Source organism: Anser anser (assembly GCF_964211835.1).
Source record: "Anser anser genome assembly, chromosome: 2".
Taxonomy (NCBI): Eukaryota; Metazoa; Chordata; class Aves; order Anseriformes; family Anatidae; genus Anser; species Anser anser.
Window position 1 is genome coordinate 129,371,167 of NC_139721.1, and position 18,384 is coordinate 129,389,550.

At 39.9% G+C, this 18,384-nt stretch overlaps 1 protein-coding gene across 4 annotated transcripts in view; it reads right to left on the reverse strand.

The window, feature by feature from the left end:
• Nucleotides 1–18,384, reverse strand: part of DNAH11 (dynein axonemal heavy chain 11) — a 139,143-nt gene that overhangs the window by 59,651 nt on the left and 61,108 nt on the right. The window contains exons 23-27 of one of the 4 annotated variants that reach the window (XM_083822446.1): nucleotides 17,977–18,170; nucleotides 12,886–13,009; nucleotides 12,617–12,795; nucleotides 11,980–12,088; nucleotides 4,596–4,754 (exon numbers count right to left, since the gene is read on the reverse strand). The gene's annotated coding sequence lies outside the window, so the exon portion shown is untranslated. The other 3 variants (XM_083822447.1, XM_083822445.1, XM_083822448.1) reach the window with 3 other exon arrangements.

Consider the following 18,384-nt stretch of genomic DNA (forward strand, 5'->3'; position numbering starts at 1 on the left):
AAAGTCACACATAATTTACCAAAGCATTGTCAATAATGCTTAGAGAACTTTGGGAAAATTGCTCATGAGTAGTTGTTGATGCAGTTAAATGTTTTAAGCCTACATCATTAATATTACAATCAGGCTGGTGCAGAAAGGCTTGCCCTTTTTCTCAGTAAGAAACCTCACTATTTTCTTTTGACTTTAAAAGGCTAGTTTGAAAGAATACATATTTCACCTGTGATTACTACAACAGAAATTAAAGCAAGGACTAAACGAAGAATGATCTGCATTTGGGGAAAGCAGAAATAAATTGCTTTACAAGTTAAAAAAAATAGTTGAAGCAAAACCAGCATAAATTCATCTAATATCACACACACTTCCAAAAAAAGCTGTTTCTAAAAGCAAGAGTGGTCAGTAGGATTGGACATTTTATGCAGATTTGACCAGCACTTGGCTTCACACTTAAATCTCTTACAGCCTTTCTCTCCTTTCCCCATTGTTTATGATATGCATACCCTGCCATACAGATCTTCCTAAGAGAGACAACCATCTCACACATGATCCTTATGAGAGGTCTCTACTCAGCAACCCTGAAAAGCCCTCAAACAACAGTTTCATTTGTAAATCAGCGAGGGAAGAAGTGGGTTTCGGTAGAGCTGGAAGTGGCCCGAGACAACTTGTCTCAATGGGGCAAAATAACTATTGTTATCGAGCTTAACAAAATGGCACAGCATGGGAGACATGCCGAGCCAGAGAGCAGCTGGTTGTAATTCACACTGTTTTTCAGAAAACACTAATCGTTCCCGAACAGACCTCTTTGATGATTGGTCTTTCCTGCATTTCCAATTTGTCACTTTCTCTTATGATAAGGTCAGCAGTGACAGCACTTCCTGACATTAACAGCTGTGGCTTTTAAAAGGGTCATTGTGGAACTACTAATTGCAGTAATTTCATTAGCATAAATTATTTATTCTGCCATTCATTTATCTCTCTCTTTTTTTTTTTTTTTTCCCCTAATACTACATTGTATTTTTCAATATATGCCCATTCAGGGTTGTAGGCAAAGGAAATTATTATTGCTAATTTAGCCTTATTACAAAAAATCAAACAAAAAAAGAATTGATACAGTAACAAAATCTGATTTAACTGCAGTTCACTAAAAAGTATACCGTAGCTTGAAGCCAATAATGAAGAATAGAGTTCTGAATCAAATTCGATAGTTCCCCAAACTACTGAGCAATAAAGCTATATAAAATCTGAAAGAAACTATAAGGGTGATGCCTGTTCATTCATATACAATCTCTCTATTCTAGGCCTTGCCTGACTGACAGGTGCAAAAGTGAAAATTTGAAGTTTCTAAGAGAGCTTAGACAGGAGTTTTGCCTGCATCCTCCTCCATTTTTTCCTAAAGATGTAAATCTGTCCTTACCAAATCAAATCATGATAAATCAAGAAAGAGCAGCGTCCCTGAACTTGAATGCATCCTGCAGGCCATTATCAAGCCTGGGAGTAACACCAATGCAGCTTCAAAAAGATGAGAAAACTGGGAAGTATATGTGTGTATGGGGAAAAGTATACAAGGGGAGAAGGGAAAAAGTTGTTTTAGACTTCTTTCCCATATCACATGTTGTAAAACACTTTGGAGTATGTTACACTAAGAACATAATTAATTTATCCTTGGTATGCTTAATAGTATGTGATGTTTAGTGCTAAAACACGAAGAAGCAGCACGCAAGACAGCAGCAGCAAAATATATATTCAGAGCATATAGCAGAGATGTACACCAAATTTATTTTAAAAGGGATTGATTAAATAATTCTGGTTCTTTTATTCTGTACTCAGTGCTGATATGTGAAAGTAGCTGAATAAGGAAGACTATGTCATGTTGAATACAGAGATGAAATATTTATGTTAAAATACATTAGATCATGTTTTATACCAAATAAGGTATGTAAGTTCATTAAGCTCAGTATATGTATTTCAGTATTGCTGCAGTGTTCTTTGCTTGTGCTCTTTTTACATGTAAGTTCAGCAATTTGAGTACTGAAACAGAAGAGGGCTCTTTTCCTTTATTTTCTCTGAAGGAAACTGAAGACATCCAAATCAATTAAATTTTTGATACTCTCCATTTCCCTCCGACCATCTCTGAACTGTCTACCTCTTAACCCACAATTTGGCCAGTGTCCTGAGTGAAAAGGAGAGCATGGGACCTATGTTCTGGAAGCTTCAGCTGGCACCAGAACTAGGTAGGATCACCACTTCTTTCTGTCCAGATACTTTCGTGCAAGGCAGACAGGACTTTCACACCATCCTTCAGAGCAGCTCACCATCTCCCTGCTAAGCTCAGTCTGCAGCCTCCTTCCCCAGATAGTCTGTATCTTCCAGAAAAGTACCTGGACTTGATTTGAAAATACAGAGATGGAGAATCCAAGACTTCCTTCCCAATTCTCACAATCACCTTGATTTTTTCCCGGTTTTCCCTTAGCGTTTAAACCCAGATATTTCCCACACCCTCATCAGGTAGTGACATATCTGTACAGAACATTTAGGAGGAAAAAAAATCATTAGCTTAACATCAAGATACCTTAATTAAAAATAATATGAAATATAATTATACAGTAAAAAAAAAAATCTAACAATTACTATTTTTTTTTTTTAATACTGAAACAGGGTAATTAAGAGCTAAGTGTCAATTATGCCAAGATAATTACTGATCTTGCACTGCTCTTCATGACGGGCAGCACAGTTATAGTATGTTTCAGGCACACATGAGTTGTTGCTAACAATTTTTATACTAGAAACAAACAAAATTCCTGAGATATCTGAAATGGAGCAAGAGAAACTGTATCAACACAGCAGCACCAGGGCCCAGAAAAGGAGGCCACCTGCTATAAATCTCTGACAGACCAGGGATGGCAGTCTGCAGCCAATATTCCCTGTACTTTGGGGTGATCCTTTGCCATCCTGCTCCTCTTACCCTGATAGCCTAATACCTCTGCAATGCTCCTGAACCTGCTCCCTTTACTACCTACCTTTCTGTGACCATTCTCCCTTCACTTCCCATTTATTCATCCTCTATCTGCTGTACACCTCTCTCACCTTCCTAGTTCAGTTTTGATCCTCTTCTCCTCCAGTTGAGCCCCTCTCCTCTTCTCTTATAGCACTGTCATAGTGTCTCTTATTTCCACACCTCCTTATGACCTCTGTGCTCTGGGTTCACTTTTTCCATCACTTTCCAATTCTTCCTGTCTCCTCCTAATACTTTTTTACATTCTGCTCTCTTTGTTGCTTTTCTGTTTGGCTGCACACGCAGGCATGACTCAGGCACCACGTACTGCACCACGTATGTTGACGACACAGATATCTCCACTCACGAGCAATACAGCATCATGTTGTTTCATTACCTGCCATTTATTTCACTTGCTGGGAACTGAACAGGAAAGATATCTACTGGGAACAATTAGCACCTATGTGCAAAAGAGGCTCACAAATGGTTGCTGACATCAATGAATTCTTTCCTAAAGAACTGGAATTATATAGAAATATAGTCCTTAACTATTAAAAAAAAAGTTTCAGTATTAAAGGCCTAAATTCTGATGACCAGATGTATTTTCAAAGGAGCAAAATATAATTAGTTAAGGATCAGAAAATAAAATTAAAAAAAAAGCAAATTTCTATTTTCTTTTTTTTTTTTTCCATATTGTCTTTGCAGTTTCTTTAAAAATAAATGGGAAGATGCAGATTGGTATCATATTAAAAAAAAAAAAAGACAAAAACCCCACATAGCGCACCGGACAGCAAATAGCTCTTCTACTCACACTTCAAATTTTCTGTAAGCTGCTAAAATAAAGCAGGAGGTGCTGGTGGAAAACACAAGCGAGGAGGCTTAGCACAGCCCTCTGCTTCCCTTGCAGTCCTATAGGAGGCACCAGCACGCCGCGGAGCAGCCTCTACCCCTGGCCCGCAGCACTTGCGTGCCCAGACACCTGCAGGCTTTTTATTATTATCATTATTTTAATCCCTCCCCCCCCCCCCCCCCCCCTTACAAAAAGTCACACTCCAGACTGATCAGGAGCAACGAGGGAGTAAGTACCCAGATATTAAAGCTCTAAATGCATTTGTCGTGTGGTTCCAGGGGAAATTTTCACCTGCTTGGTTGCTGAACTGAAGGAAAACTTGCAGCTTTGCTTTAGGTAGCCTGGACTGTGCATTGCAAAATTGGAGCCTCATTGGTACAGCACTAGTATATATATTTTACTATGTTGGGAAGGGTTAAATATATTCTCAACCTATGAAGATCCTAAACATTCTAGAACTAAAGGATTCTGCAAAGACGAGTGTGCTATAAATTACAATGCCCTTTTCTTTTTCCACTCACTTTTTTGCCTGTGAGACCTCTCTAAATTCCTCTGAAGGACCGGGGCAGTGACATGCCCCAAAAATGCAGCTTCCAGCAGGGTGAGCTTGGACAAAATTGAGGACAACAAGTATGCAAGAAGGGGTGAAAAAAAAGCATTGTGTTTTTTTTTTTTTTCTTCCAGCTTATTCAGTTATCGATCTTTCAATGATCTCTGTTGCTTTCTTACAAGGCTGACAAGCTGGAGGCTCTGTACCTTGACCCCTCAGTTCCTCAATGAGCCTCCTGCGGATAGAGCGGAGGGCCTCCTGCAGCCACGGCCGAAGCCAGTCAATAGCCAGGCAGCTCACGATGGCTGGGAACTTCCGAGCTGGAGCTCTCAGCATGCATCCGCCGGGGAGAAACACAGAATGATCTGCAGGGAGGAGGGAGGAAGAGAGGGAGAAAGGAATTACACGGCGAGTGGAGGCCTTCAAAGAAAGGCATGCAGTGAACCGTAGCCCCGCGCCCGTGCAAGCCAGCTCGCAGCTGAGGCTCCGAACAAATTTGGCAGCTAATAAATTCAGTCAGCTAGCATTTTACCTTGGGCAAATAGGTATTTACTCCTTTTCCACTGTACGTACACTGCATACTTACCGTTTCTGCCCCGTCTCTCCACCTGGGGATAGTCGCTCAGTTTACTGTCTGTAAGTAGGAATGCAGTCACACGCTTGCACTGGCACGCAGACAGCCAGAAGGCACGCATTCAGATAGTCCCTCTGACGCAAAGCCTGTTCTTGGGTTCCTAAACCTATTCAAGCCACTTCCAGCCATTCTAACACACACTGCAACTCCATTAAAAGAATGTAAAGGAAATGAGATTAGGATCTTGGTTTCTATGTGCATGTTTAGGAGCCATTTTTTTTACAAAAGGGGAAAGGGATGCCCAAATGAGGCTAAAATAGTCAGAGAAGACTAAATCTGTATTCGGCTTACCCAAGGCAATTCACATTTAAGAAGGATTATTCCAGTCTCATAGTTGTTATCTGTGGATCTACTTACTGCAGTTAGCACATGTTTTGGCCACTGTGTTTGTTTTTGGTTAATTAGCAAAATGACAGACATCAAGCTGTTAAGATGGGTCTGGACTGTTCTGTCTTAACACTGAAGTGTATAGGACTAATGTCTTATACACTGAATACCATGAAATGAGTTCTTTTTTTTTGTTCTTTCTGTACAGGACTTCTCAAATCAAATCATACAGCATTGATATTGTTCATTTCAACACAAAATATCCAAATGGTATCAGAACAGATTATCACTACCCCAACAACCACAAGAGGCAGGACAGTCTTGTTGGGCACACTAAGGAAATGTTTGTTGTTTTTTTTTCCACCTCTGGAGTAATCTGTAAGTGACATTACATGTTAAGAGAAAACTATCTGGAAGAAAGCTAAGCCAGATGAAAAAGACAGAAGTGCAGAGAGTTGAAAGAAAAGAAGGAAAAAAGGAGGAGGTTGACCTGAGACAATATCTCAATGGGTTTTAAAGCAGTCAGAGAGAAAAAGTGGTGAGTATAGAGTAACAGTGGAAAAAGCTTCTATGCATTCTTGAAAGAAAATGGAAAAGATTTGCTACTATCTTGTAGTTTTTAAAATGCATCTCTGCACTAGGAGACACCAGATAATTTCTGCAATTAAGTTTTAGCTATGAGCAAAGATGATTAAGTTTCAGTAGAGCTGAGTCAAAACAAGAAAATCTTTTACCATTGTTCAGAAACCCCCTCAGACAGAAAAATGTTTCCTAGGGTATGTATAACTTTGCAAGGCTTGGATTTTATGCTGTACCATAGGCAATATGCATTTTTATTTCCACTCGTTTTAGAAAAATCAATTAAGAAGTGGTCTTTGGTCACAAGCACTGGTCAGTATGTATCTCAGAGAAACTTTCTTTCTCATAGCAGGATAAAATGAGTGGGATTTTGAGATTATTGGAAGCTTCAGATCAATGGCACCATTTTCAGAAGCATAACAGCAAGAAAAACAGAAATGGTCCATTTCTGTTGGGAATCACAGTGGAAGCAGGAAAGGCAGAAGTGAGAAACAATCATAAGAGAAAGAAGAGATAGAAAGCTGAAAAAGGGTATGAGGAAGAAGCAAGAAAGGCAAAGAGAAGTAATGATGGACTTCCATGTTGTGGCAGACTGGAAGAGAAATGATACAGATGAAAATTATATGTGGCATAAAATAAAGAATTCACTGAAATCTTTACTGATGGGTGAACCATAAGCATTAAATAAGTTATAGCCCCACTGCACTGTGAGCTAACTGCATGTTCCACTTTTTAAATCCATTTAATTCTTTATGTTTCTAAATGGAGGGTATTCACTAGTCTATTTTCAACATGCTTACCAGCTTCCCATAGCTACATCATTTCACAGTACATTTTTAATCTGTCTCATAAAACCGGATGTGGAAGAATATTTCAAGTTAAAACAGAGTTTTGAATCCCCCTACTGATCTAGTTTATTGTCAGAGAAAAAATACCTCTCTCAGGTGAGCCTAAAATTCTAACCACAGGTGATTTGCCTAGAACGTATTTAAGAGTGTGTCATCAAGAGAAACCAATGGTTTAAAATCAGTTGTGGCCTTTGACAAGAATTACAAGCATCAATGCACATTCTCACATTTGAAAGAAGAATGTCCAATGCTGTCTTCTAGAGTCTTGGCAGAAATATAACCATTGGTCTATGCTCATGCAAAAAGAAAATGGAGTCTGGGTTGTCCAGGGACAATACAAAGACCAGCCACCAGATCAGTAAAGTGGTCAGAGGTACAGAGAAGATTTCATCTACTTTGAATGTATTCAAGAGAAGCAAATGGCAGAACTATCCACACAGAAGTCCATTCTAGCAAAGTAATGAAATCTGTGATAGAATTTTAGAAAGACCACAGAAAGATCTTGGAACTTACAGCAAGATCTTATCATGCTGATCAGAGAGAGGAACAAACAAGGAAGAAGTAATCAAAAGGATGCAAGAATAAATTGTCTCCACCCCAAAACTCTGAGTTAGAGAAGTAATATAGATGAAGAATCTTCTAGGTCTGTTTCAGGATTCTCAAATACACTAGAAGTATCTTTGAACTTTCTGGAGTTTCTTCTTTGTTACACCATAAACCCTTTGATTAGACATTCTCATTCATGTCACCTCAATTTCTGATAAAATTCTAAATTCAGTTATGTTATCAGAAACACAGTGAAAAATATTCCTGTTTGGGGCACCTCGTTTTCTCCTCTCATTCCTCTAGCAGCCACCTTCTCAGATCTGCATACCACCCTTGATACAGTAGCAACAGTAGTGGAGAGCCTAGAGATATCTGTCCACCCTTTAATGTTCTTCTTACAAGTGCCCTTGCTGTAGCAGCGGTGCCAAACAATCTATCACACCTTCAAAGCTGCAAAACACACACAGACATGCTGGAAGTTATCTTTTCCACCCTCCTACACTGCTCACATTGCTCATATTTGGACTTAACCCTCTAAGTATTGGGCTGCAAGAAGAGTCCAAATCAAAGTTTGGGGCTGTTTGCCAAACAGCAATCAGTATTTAGCATTTTCCTTAATTTTGTGCTTTATGTAACATTTTATGCTTCCTAAATATTAAACACAATTGTTTGTATGAATGATTATTATTCCTGGTCTATTTACATCAGTCTTACGTTGAGCTTTAGGGAAGAAGGTACTTTCTCTAATGTCATTTGATGGGAATGATTTAAAAGATCTAGTATCTATAAGGAGCTGCATTAAGTTATATACACTGCAGATCCTTGAGAAGATAATAGTGGCATTTCAGGATTGCTTACTAACTTTCTGCTAGTCTCTAAATGTCAGATTTAGTAAACCATACCCAGAATCCATCTGTTTGCTCCTTGATCTTGTCCACCCCACCAAAAAAAAATCTGAAAGTTTTAGAGTACATTATAGTAGTATGTTCTAATCTTTATTCTAATCTCATGTTTATCTAGCACTAGAGCTCATATGGATTACCACAGGCTCTCAACACTTCCATAACAAACAAGTAAGGAACAGGGTGTAAACAGACTGATGAGTGAAGGCAGACAGGAGAAAAATGGATGAAGTATCTAGCAAAAGCTGGTGAACATAACAAGTGAATCATTTTCATGCAGGCGACCAAGATGTAAAAATTACAGTGAGAGTATCTCATACAGTAATAGAAAGGCTTATGAAGTTCTCCAAGGTAAATCCATTCCTTTCTTTGAAAGAAACATGGATTGAAAGGTACAACACAAGTCTTTCATATGACATTTTTAAGATTTAAATTGGCACAATTGTATAACAAAGACAATCAGTGTGGATGGAGTACTACAGATGTCACTATGTTGCTTGTCAACTCAGCCTCCTCCTGTTGTTCTCAGATATGTGAGCTCTCTAGGTTCACTTAGTGCTTCAAACAAAGCAGGACAGATCTTAATACTTATACAGTATCTTAATACTAACGAACTAAAGAGAGCCACAGCACAGGCTTGACCATTGATCTGATAGAGCCCATCCCATTTAAGTGTCAGCACACTCACTTGCATGGTTTTGTTCCCTGGGAAACCACGTGGTGCTGTGGCAGGAGTAAAGAGCTGTATAGACCAGGAATCACCCCTAGCTGGCTCTGCAATGACGCTGCCATTTTGTGAGCAGAGGAAGGGAAAAGCTATGTCACGTGGATGCCAGCCATGTCATGACACTAGTCTTCAGCATCACAAAATGGACTTCAAATTTACTAACATAGAAATATCCTTAAAAATCAGTTCTCCACAGCACTCAAGATGTAAAGGCTGACATCCAAATAAATAAATAAAGCTTGGAACTTTTCATGGAGAAACAGGAACTTCATAAGAGCTTGCCAATTACAGGAGAAGCTGTTTTTTGTGCTACAGAACTTATGAACTCTGAATAGGTTCTCAGCTGTCTAAGAGCATAACTGAGCCTTCATTTGCTGGGGAAGCAGTAGCTGCATCTGCCTCTCCCTGGTCCACCTGCCTCCGTGGTGGCAACTGGTTCGTAACTTCAGAAATTGTCTGGGAGGTGGGATCGGTCTCTTCCCATCACACACCATCTCTTGTACGCTTACTTCCCATGAATCAGTCAAAAATAATCTTGTCTGGGCTAATATTAGTCTAACACAGAACCAGAATCCCTAAAAACGTGTATCTCTGGCTAGAATTAAAGCATTCAACTTGATAGGCATTTATCCCCTTGAAGAAACAACTGTAACAGCTGGCCAAAAGCCAGGCCATGCTGGGGCTGCACAAGTACCTCTCTGCTTCACAGATGAAAGATGTTGTCAGTTGCGAAACAGACCACAAGAAAAAGCTAACATACCCTGATGAAAGAGGATTTGGAAATGAAGATAATGATTTGAAAGAAAGGTATTAGTAATAACATTACTAATTACACAACAAGATTACCTGTGGTGATGCGATGCAGGGCACCTGCCTATGTTTTATATTAATTCTGGCTGAAGCATGAAAATGCTGGACTGCTGAGTCCCTTAGAAAATATGGACCCAGCTAAATACTAAGAGGACTGTGCAAGGAGGAGAACATGATAAGGATGTGATGGCTAAAGTAGTTCAGTCCAGTTTGAGTATTGGAAAGGCACTGGAGAAATGCCATTCCCCCCAAACAGGAGAATAATTAGTTCTTATTGCTGGGACTTCACAGCAGCCAGAATTGAGAGACCATAAACTTCGAAAAGTGAGAAAAACAGTCAGTGAGGAAACCTGTTCAAGAAAGGGGAGAAAACATTTGTAGCAGAGATCAGCAGCTCATGAAGAAAACTGGCTACACAGAGATTGAATAACTGAGACTCAGTTAGAAAAAAAAGCCACATAATATGTAAGGCTTTATAATATATAATAAGTTTAAGAGCACTGAGGAAACCAAGAGAACTATTAAGAAATGTAGAACTCAGAAAAGTAAAGACCTGAAGAAGCAACTATTTCTCAAGGGCATGGATATGAGGCAAGAACAGCTAATCCTTGCTGTCCTTTGAACTCCATCTGATTTTGTAATTCGTTTGTTTTTGGCAACCTTTCAACTTTTTCCCCAAACTGGGACCAGGCCTAAACACCTTGGAGCTCACATGGCCTATAGAAACATACTTCTTAAATGTAAACTTTATGGTAAGTATACTCTTTCAAGCATTTCATCCTTGCCTTTCTTTCTAAGAAATTATAGTAACTTGCAGAGTATTCGAGAGTGGTTACTGCACAGAGATGTGGCATATTAAAAAAAGTGGACCTCCAGCAAACTGTGAGCCTTAGAAACCTGTTAGCCTATGTAATGGCATACCTTAAGCTCTGTCAGTACATTACCATTTACAGTGTTTAGCCATCAGTAGTGTTTGCCTAAGGAGTATTCTTATTTTTAATTTATTTCATCATTCATCACCAAAGCTTTTGAAATCCTCAGGTGCATATACATCCCTGCACACACTTCAGCTGTGAACCCATGTTTTCTAATGGTGCAATGTACTGTCTTCAGCTGACGTGCTTCCAATTTACACTGATGTAAATTTACACCTACAAAAATGGCACGTTCTCAGTATGTTAATAGCAGAATTGATTGTAACTTCTAGACTGAAAACAATGAAACAAAAACAACACAAAACCAAAGAGGTATGGTGGTCCAAAGAATGGCATTGTATAGCATTGTATAGTTTGGATTCTTGAGCTGGGTTCTGTGTGGATTAGCACAGGATCCTGATTTTTTTTTTTTTTAAATGAAATGGGAAAATGAGACTATATCACTTCACTAAGGTTCAACATTCTGAAACTAAATTCTCCCATTTTGTTCCCTTTCATGTTTTACTGGTCTTTTATTCTTCAAACCCAGGGAAAGTAGGAGGCAGGAGGTCACCCAGCACTAACTAAAAGTCCATACAGATATCTGCCAGTGTGTTAACTCGTGAAATTTATGTCTCCTTTAGTACTATAATGTGTCTACTTTGCTTCCTTGCAATATGAATAGATATCTCCTGTTCTTGCCTCCAGAAGTGCTAATTTGCACAGTGGGTGGACTGGTGAAATGGTTGCAAGGTAAAAGGCATTTGAAAGCTGGCTTTCAAAAGCTCTTAAAAAGAAAAAAAAAAGAGAAAAAATGAAGGGGGGGGGTTAAGGAAAACACAAAGGGAAAGAAATGGGGAAGAAGAAAATGAAGAGATATTAGACACCATATTTTTCCAGTCCTTTCTTTAAAAATGTACACATATGCAATGGTCATGAAACATAGACAAATAGTACTGACTAGAAACAGATATACTTAGGGTAAGCACTGCTATTGATCTTGTCACTGAAGTCCAGAAAAGTAAAAACAGTATGAATAAGTCAGACAGAATATGTCACACAAGACAATTCGCCACTGGCTTTTAAGGTCTATAACTTAAAATAAATTTGTGGAGGGACAGAGGTGATGGGAACAAAATTAGACACAAGAGGGAACATCAGCAAAACTGAAGCAAGAAAGAAAAAAGGAGAAGATGAGCAGGAGAAAAAAAAAAGCGGGAGAAAGTGGTATATTATAACCACTTTAACCTCACAATAACCGCTTTAACCTACTGAAGTTCAACAAGAAGTACCCGAGAAGTACCTCCAGCAGTTTTCTTTGGTGTCTGTCAATCCCATGTCTGGGATTTCTTTTCGGACTCCTGCAATTATGCCCTCCACATCTTCATCACTGAACAGATCTGGAACCTCTCCTGTGAAAAGACAAAGGGGAAGTTAGGAGAAGCCTTACACAATACACCCAGAGAAATAATCTACATGGTATTTAGCTTGAAGGGGTTGCGACACATACCTAGAGATATGTTATGATAATAGATCAAGTAACAAAACAGTTTCCCTCCTGTTCCCTTACCTTTTCACCTAAAGAGAACAAATCTTTTTCAAGGGAGAAGAAATAGCATTGCTTCAAAAAGGCAAAAATACTTGCCGATAGGAAATTCACCTGCTAATGGTGTAACCCACAGAATAGTGGTTCCTTTTTTCCCCCCCCCCCTCTTCAGGCTGTTTGAAAAATGTTTTCCAGTTTGCTTGCAAAAAAAAATAAATAGCAGTTAAAACCCTTCAAGATGGTCTTCAACTGTATAGCATTTTTTCTTCCTTTCTCCACATCCTCACATTCAGAATCCAGATTCTCTTATTTTCAAAAGATGGGTGAAACTGCGTTACTGTCTGTTATACCCATACAGTCACAAGGAAATTGCTTGAAGTCAGTGAAATCATACCAAAGAAAACATGATATTAAGTGAAAGAGATTCCCATCTTCCCCAAATCAATGCACTTATGCGTGGTAAGCCTTAGCAATTTGTCTCTTCAGCGGGCTATGTTTTCTTAGGCAGGTTAGACTCAATGCTCAAGTTGGCTGGGTTGATATGGCTTCTCTAAAGGCTTCTCTTACAAATACCTGAAAGAAATAATCCCTTCAAAGTTCAGTGAAACCACAGATCATTTGTCTTTGGAGAAGATCTTTCAAGAAATGTGTTGGTCTAATCACCTGATGCCAACAAATCATTAATCAGCACAAGAAAGCGTTCATCTGGAACCTGGGCATCTGTCAGCAAAAACACTGTGGGCATGTTCTTGGCACCAGTCTTGATGTACAAACTGGCAAGATCTACCTGTAAGGAAAGGAGGCAATCATTCATGTTCTGTTAAAACGATACAGAGAAAGCATGAAATGCATGTTAGTGAATGGCAACGCATTGCTGACTTCTTCCTTTTTTCAGTTTGTTTACATATTGGTAATTTGCTGCATAACATCCAAAGTGAAAGGCATCTTGCCTCTGTCCTTGTATCTACTAACAAGCATTGAGGTTTTGACATGACCAAGTGTTGAAGATAAGAACAGGCCACTAATGAAGGAAATCCTCCCATGAATATTCTAAAAAGGTATATTGCAGCCCTACTGTCATGAGTCTTTTTTTTTTTTTTTTTTTAAATGAGAAAGCTCTCCTAAATAAATTTACTTAAAGGCTGAGCAGTGAGCTGCTACTTTTTCTGTCAAAACACAGTGGTGCTCCAGAGAGGGACATGGGACCATTGTGGTAGCAACTGTACAAACATATCATCAAAGGCTGGAAAAGATCTCCATGGTCATCTGGTCCAACTGTCCCCCTACCACCAATATTACCCACTAAACCATGTCCCTAAGCACCACGTCCAACCTTTCCTTAAACACCCCAGGGATGGTGACGCCACCACTTCCTTGGGCAACCCGGTCCAATGCCTGACTACTCCTTCTGAGAAGAAATGTCTCCTAATTTCCAACCTAAACCTCCCCTGGCGCAACTTGAGGCCATTCCCTCTAGTCCTGTCACTGGTTACGTGTGAGAAGAGGCTGACCCCCAGCTCCCCACACCTTCCTTTCAGGTAGTTGTAGAGAACAATAAGGTCTCCCCTGAGCCTCCTCTTCTCCAGACTAAACAACCCCAGTTCCCTCAGCCGCTCCTCACAGGACTTGTGTTCCAGGTCCTTCACCAGCTTTGTAGCCCTTCTCTGGACATGCTCCAGGGCCTTGATGTCTTTCTTGAAGTGAGGGGCCCAAAGCTGAACACAGTACTCAAGGTGCGGCCTCACCAGAGCAGAGTACAGGCAGACAATCACCTCCCTGGTCCTGCTGGCTACACTATTCCTGACACAAGCCAGGATGCTGCTGGCCTTCTTGGCCACCTGGGCACACTGCTGGCTGATGTTCAGCTGAGCATCAGTCAGCACCCCAAGATCCTTTTCCTCTGCACAGCTTTCCAGCCACTCTGCTCCAAGCCTGTAGTGCTGCATGGGGTTGTTGTGGTCAAAGTGCAGGACCCAGCACTTAGCCATGTTGAATCTCATCCTGTTGGCCTCTGCCCATCGACCCAACCTGTCCAGGTCCTTCTGCAGGGCCTTCCTACCCTCCAGCAGATTGACACTTCCCCCCAACTTGGTGTCATCTACAAACTTACTGAGGGTGCACTCAATTCCCTCATCCAAGTCATCAATAAAGATATTAAAGAGGATGGGCCCCAACTCCGACCCCTGGGGAACACCACAGGTGACTGATCACCAGCTGGATTTCACTCCATTCACCACTGCTCTCTAGGCCTGGCCATCCAGATAGTTTTTAACCCAGCAATGAGTGCACCTATCCAAGCCATGGGCTGCCAGCTTCTCCAGGAGAATACTGTGGGAGACCATGACAAAGGCTTGGCTGAAGTCTAGGTAGACTACATCAACAGCCTTTTCCTCATCCAGCAGGTCGGTTACCTGGTCATAGAAGGAAATGAGGTTGGTCAGGCAGGATTTGCTTTTCATGAGCCCATGCTGGGCCCGCCAGCAGCTGTGATGGAGTGTAATTACATTTGAAATAAAGAATAAGGTCAATGCTGACTGATATGAACATATTGCCACATGACCTAGCAGACAGCAAATCCTTGTTGTTTGTTTTTTGTTTTTTTTTTTTTTTTTAGCAGAGTATTGTAAGTTTCCCACTCAGAAACAGCACAGGGGAGTGATGACTTGTGCCTACACCTTGCACTGCATATCATTTGCCCTGGGAAGGAGGGCACACTTGAGAGACCATGTAAGATACTGAAGAATAGTCACCACTTTGCCAAAACAGAACAGTGCGTTCCTCCCCTCTCTGAAAGCTGATGTCTCAGGCTGCAAGGCTAACATATAGCATCTGGGGAGACTGCCATGCACAAAATTTAGCGGTAATCATATCCTCATTCAGCCTCGTCTGAGATTTAGAAGCATTGATTGTTGTACACTTTGAGTGAAGAGGAAGAAAACATTTTGCTCCTTCCATCTTTGCTCACATAGATAAGGCTCAGCCTTGCAAAGCCTTGAGGCCTATAAGCCTGATAAAGCACCTCATTCTACTAACCTTCCTTATCTTTGCATGAGCAGTTTCACTGATTAAACGATTCACATGCAACAAGGACAAAATTTTGCCCTGTGTTCACCCGTAGCAGTTTTATTCACTAAATCAATACATGTGCAAAAATTTGTAGCAAGCAGTTAATTTTAACTACCAAAATTTCAAACACATCTTGGTAGCGTGTGATGTATCTGTCTTGGAGGAAGTGAAGAAACTACCAAATTTCTGTGAAACACATAAACAGACACCAAGATATCCTTTGACCACCCCATTTTTCAGAGATAAAGAAAATAAGAGGTACAGCTGAAAACCACGTGAACCACAGGGTTTGTTACTGTGAACTATACTGCCTCGCCTGTGATTTTATCAAGCATGTGCAATAACAAAGCAACACATTCCTGAAGTAGTTAACTTTCAACAGACTCAAATAATATCTATTAGTTTACCCTCAGGTCCTGGATCTCATAGTCTTTCTTCAGTGTGATTTGGAAAATCTCCATGGAGTAGATGTATGCTGCCAGCCTTGACAGGCTTTGTTTACCACTACCACCTACTCCAACTGGAAGTACGTAACCCAGGGACTTCCAGAATATGACCAGCCTGGCAGCTGGTGACAAAAAGTAGTAACATAACGTAGACTTCAGCAACCCTAGCTGCAAACTTTCTCAACTTCTTTTTAGCACATTGAACTTAACATGTTCACTTTTGTGCCACTGTGCTCCTGACACCCAAAGGTACATTATGTTCATGTCAGCATCCAGTTTCTTTCCAATATGCGAGCAAACAGAAAGAGATGCTTTCCTTGGTCAAATGTTGAAGGTAACTGTAGTGGTTTACAATGACCAGAGCTGTCTGGCAGCTCATTCTTTACACTGAGCTGCTCTAAAGCATCATTCCAAGATCCTGACAGATGCTGACTTGCTTCAGGATAAAAAACTAGTTATCTTCAGAATAAAAACCTAGTTAACTTGAAGGGTTGGTTAGCTGGGTCCTAGGAACGCATGAGAATTCCATTGGGGGGGGGGGGGGGGAGATATGGGGAAGGGGGGTGGATATCAACCTCCTCATTCTCTTAATATCTCATGCCCTGAAAAAAATAATTCTGCCCTCCCCCCCCCCCAAAAAAAAAAAAAAAAAGAGAAAATTTGTAAATAAATAAATACAAAGACAATGTACCTAATTTTGATGAACCTAATAGGGAGGTAGAAACCTGTTCAACCCAAATATTACTGGAAGCCAATCCTCTCTGACCTCATGGTAGAATCTTGTCAGCCTTACTCATTATTTCAAAATGGAACCATGAAAATAAATGATAAAAGGTGGGCGAAAAAAAAAACACCACAACTTTACAGGATTTAATTTCACATTTACTCTTCAGGGACTGCCAAACTGTAAAGCTAATGTACCGTGCCACTTCATTTGCCAAACTGGGATACTACCGTCGGTCACTAGACTTCAGAGAAGAAGATAATGGCTTACCAACATTTGCAAGCAAAACTGGTGATACCTGAGAAGGCTTCTGTCTGAAATGCTGATGATTATCACATCAACCTCTAAATCGGCAGAACAAGATCTACAGTCCCTATGAAAGATCCATACGATTATCTTTGTAATTTAATCTCTTTTTTAATCCTCTTGGATAGAAACTACTACAATAGACTGCTTTGTCAAGAGCGCCTTCTCTTATATGGTTTCCGCCTGAATATGTGCAAAGAGAAAACAACAATGACATTGAAATTCTAGTCCAACTCAATAAGAAAAGCTTCCATGTTAAATGATTTGTCACTGCAAATAATAGAAAATGCTTTAACAAAACTAAGCTCTGCCAGCATGGGCCTTTCTCTCTCTTTCTGGAAATCATTGATAATACATATAACTAGAAAGACTGAATATGTTGAAGAAGGTTTATAAATAATGACAAGGAGCAACAATGATGTCTGTGACTCATCGATTCAGCAAAATCTTCACTTCATCTCCTGAAAATAGGCTGTTTTTCTTCAGCACAGGAAAACAAAGCAAATGTACTTTTGAACTTTTCAGAAACAGAAACTGCTATTTTGGGCCATGGTGACATTAAGAAATTACACAACATGAGAAAAAGTACATTAAATTGAGATAAGGTAAGAATGCATATGAAAAAATCTACAGGTGAAAAAAAAATATGATCACACTTAGAAGTTTGGGCTGGATTAGATCTAAAACACACAAGGCTAGGCAACTTAAGGCCTGCCATGCAGTGGTATCATTCAATATCTATATGCTTAAGGTATTTTCTTACTTGTTCTTATTTTGAATTAATCTAATTTTAAAAGCATTTTCCCTTTCTTGGACATAAAAGATAAATATTACTTTTCTTATAAAGGCCAATTACTTCATTAACTAATAAAGCAGACTACAGAATTATTGATTGTCTTTTCAAACTTGGAGAGTAAGTGTTGTTAATATCTGTGCAGCACAAAAAAAGGTTGAATCTCTGCTTAAATAAACAAAACGGAGCTTAGCTTTAACCACAGAGCCACAATCTACTTTTCCATAGCAGCACCAATATACTATGTTTAGCAGAAGTATTGCTGCATGATGTCCTCCCATAACCCTTGCATTAAGAGTGTTATGAGTCAGCACTGCAATCATCTCTAAAGAGCAGATGCAATGATTTCATGCAAACATTAGTAGAATCATCATTAATTACTTGCTCCCCGCAGGAAATTTTATAGATACTCTACTTACACATGCTGCATGCTACCCTCAAATAAGTCTAGGTTCATCAAAGCATGCATTTCATTGTAGCTTTCTAGGAACTCCTTAAGTACATTCCTTAGTACTTCCCATCCCTTCACTGGTTTGTAGCAAGGGGCTGCTCTGCTGTTTGCAAAATGGCAATAGATGAGCAGAAATTGCAGCAGCACTTGGTCTTCCACATTCTACCAGAAAGTGAGAGGAAAAAAAAAAAAGAGTTAAAAATTGCCCAAAACATAGCACAAAAATGTTTTCTGAAAAAGTAGTCCAGTAATGTAGTGATTGACATACCCATGCACTATCGGTGCACTCACACAGTGCCTCCAAACAGCCAGTCTTCAAGCAACTGTTAGCATAGCTGTCTATGCCTTTAACTGTTCATGTCTAAACTATTTAAAA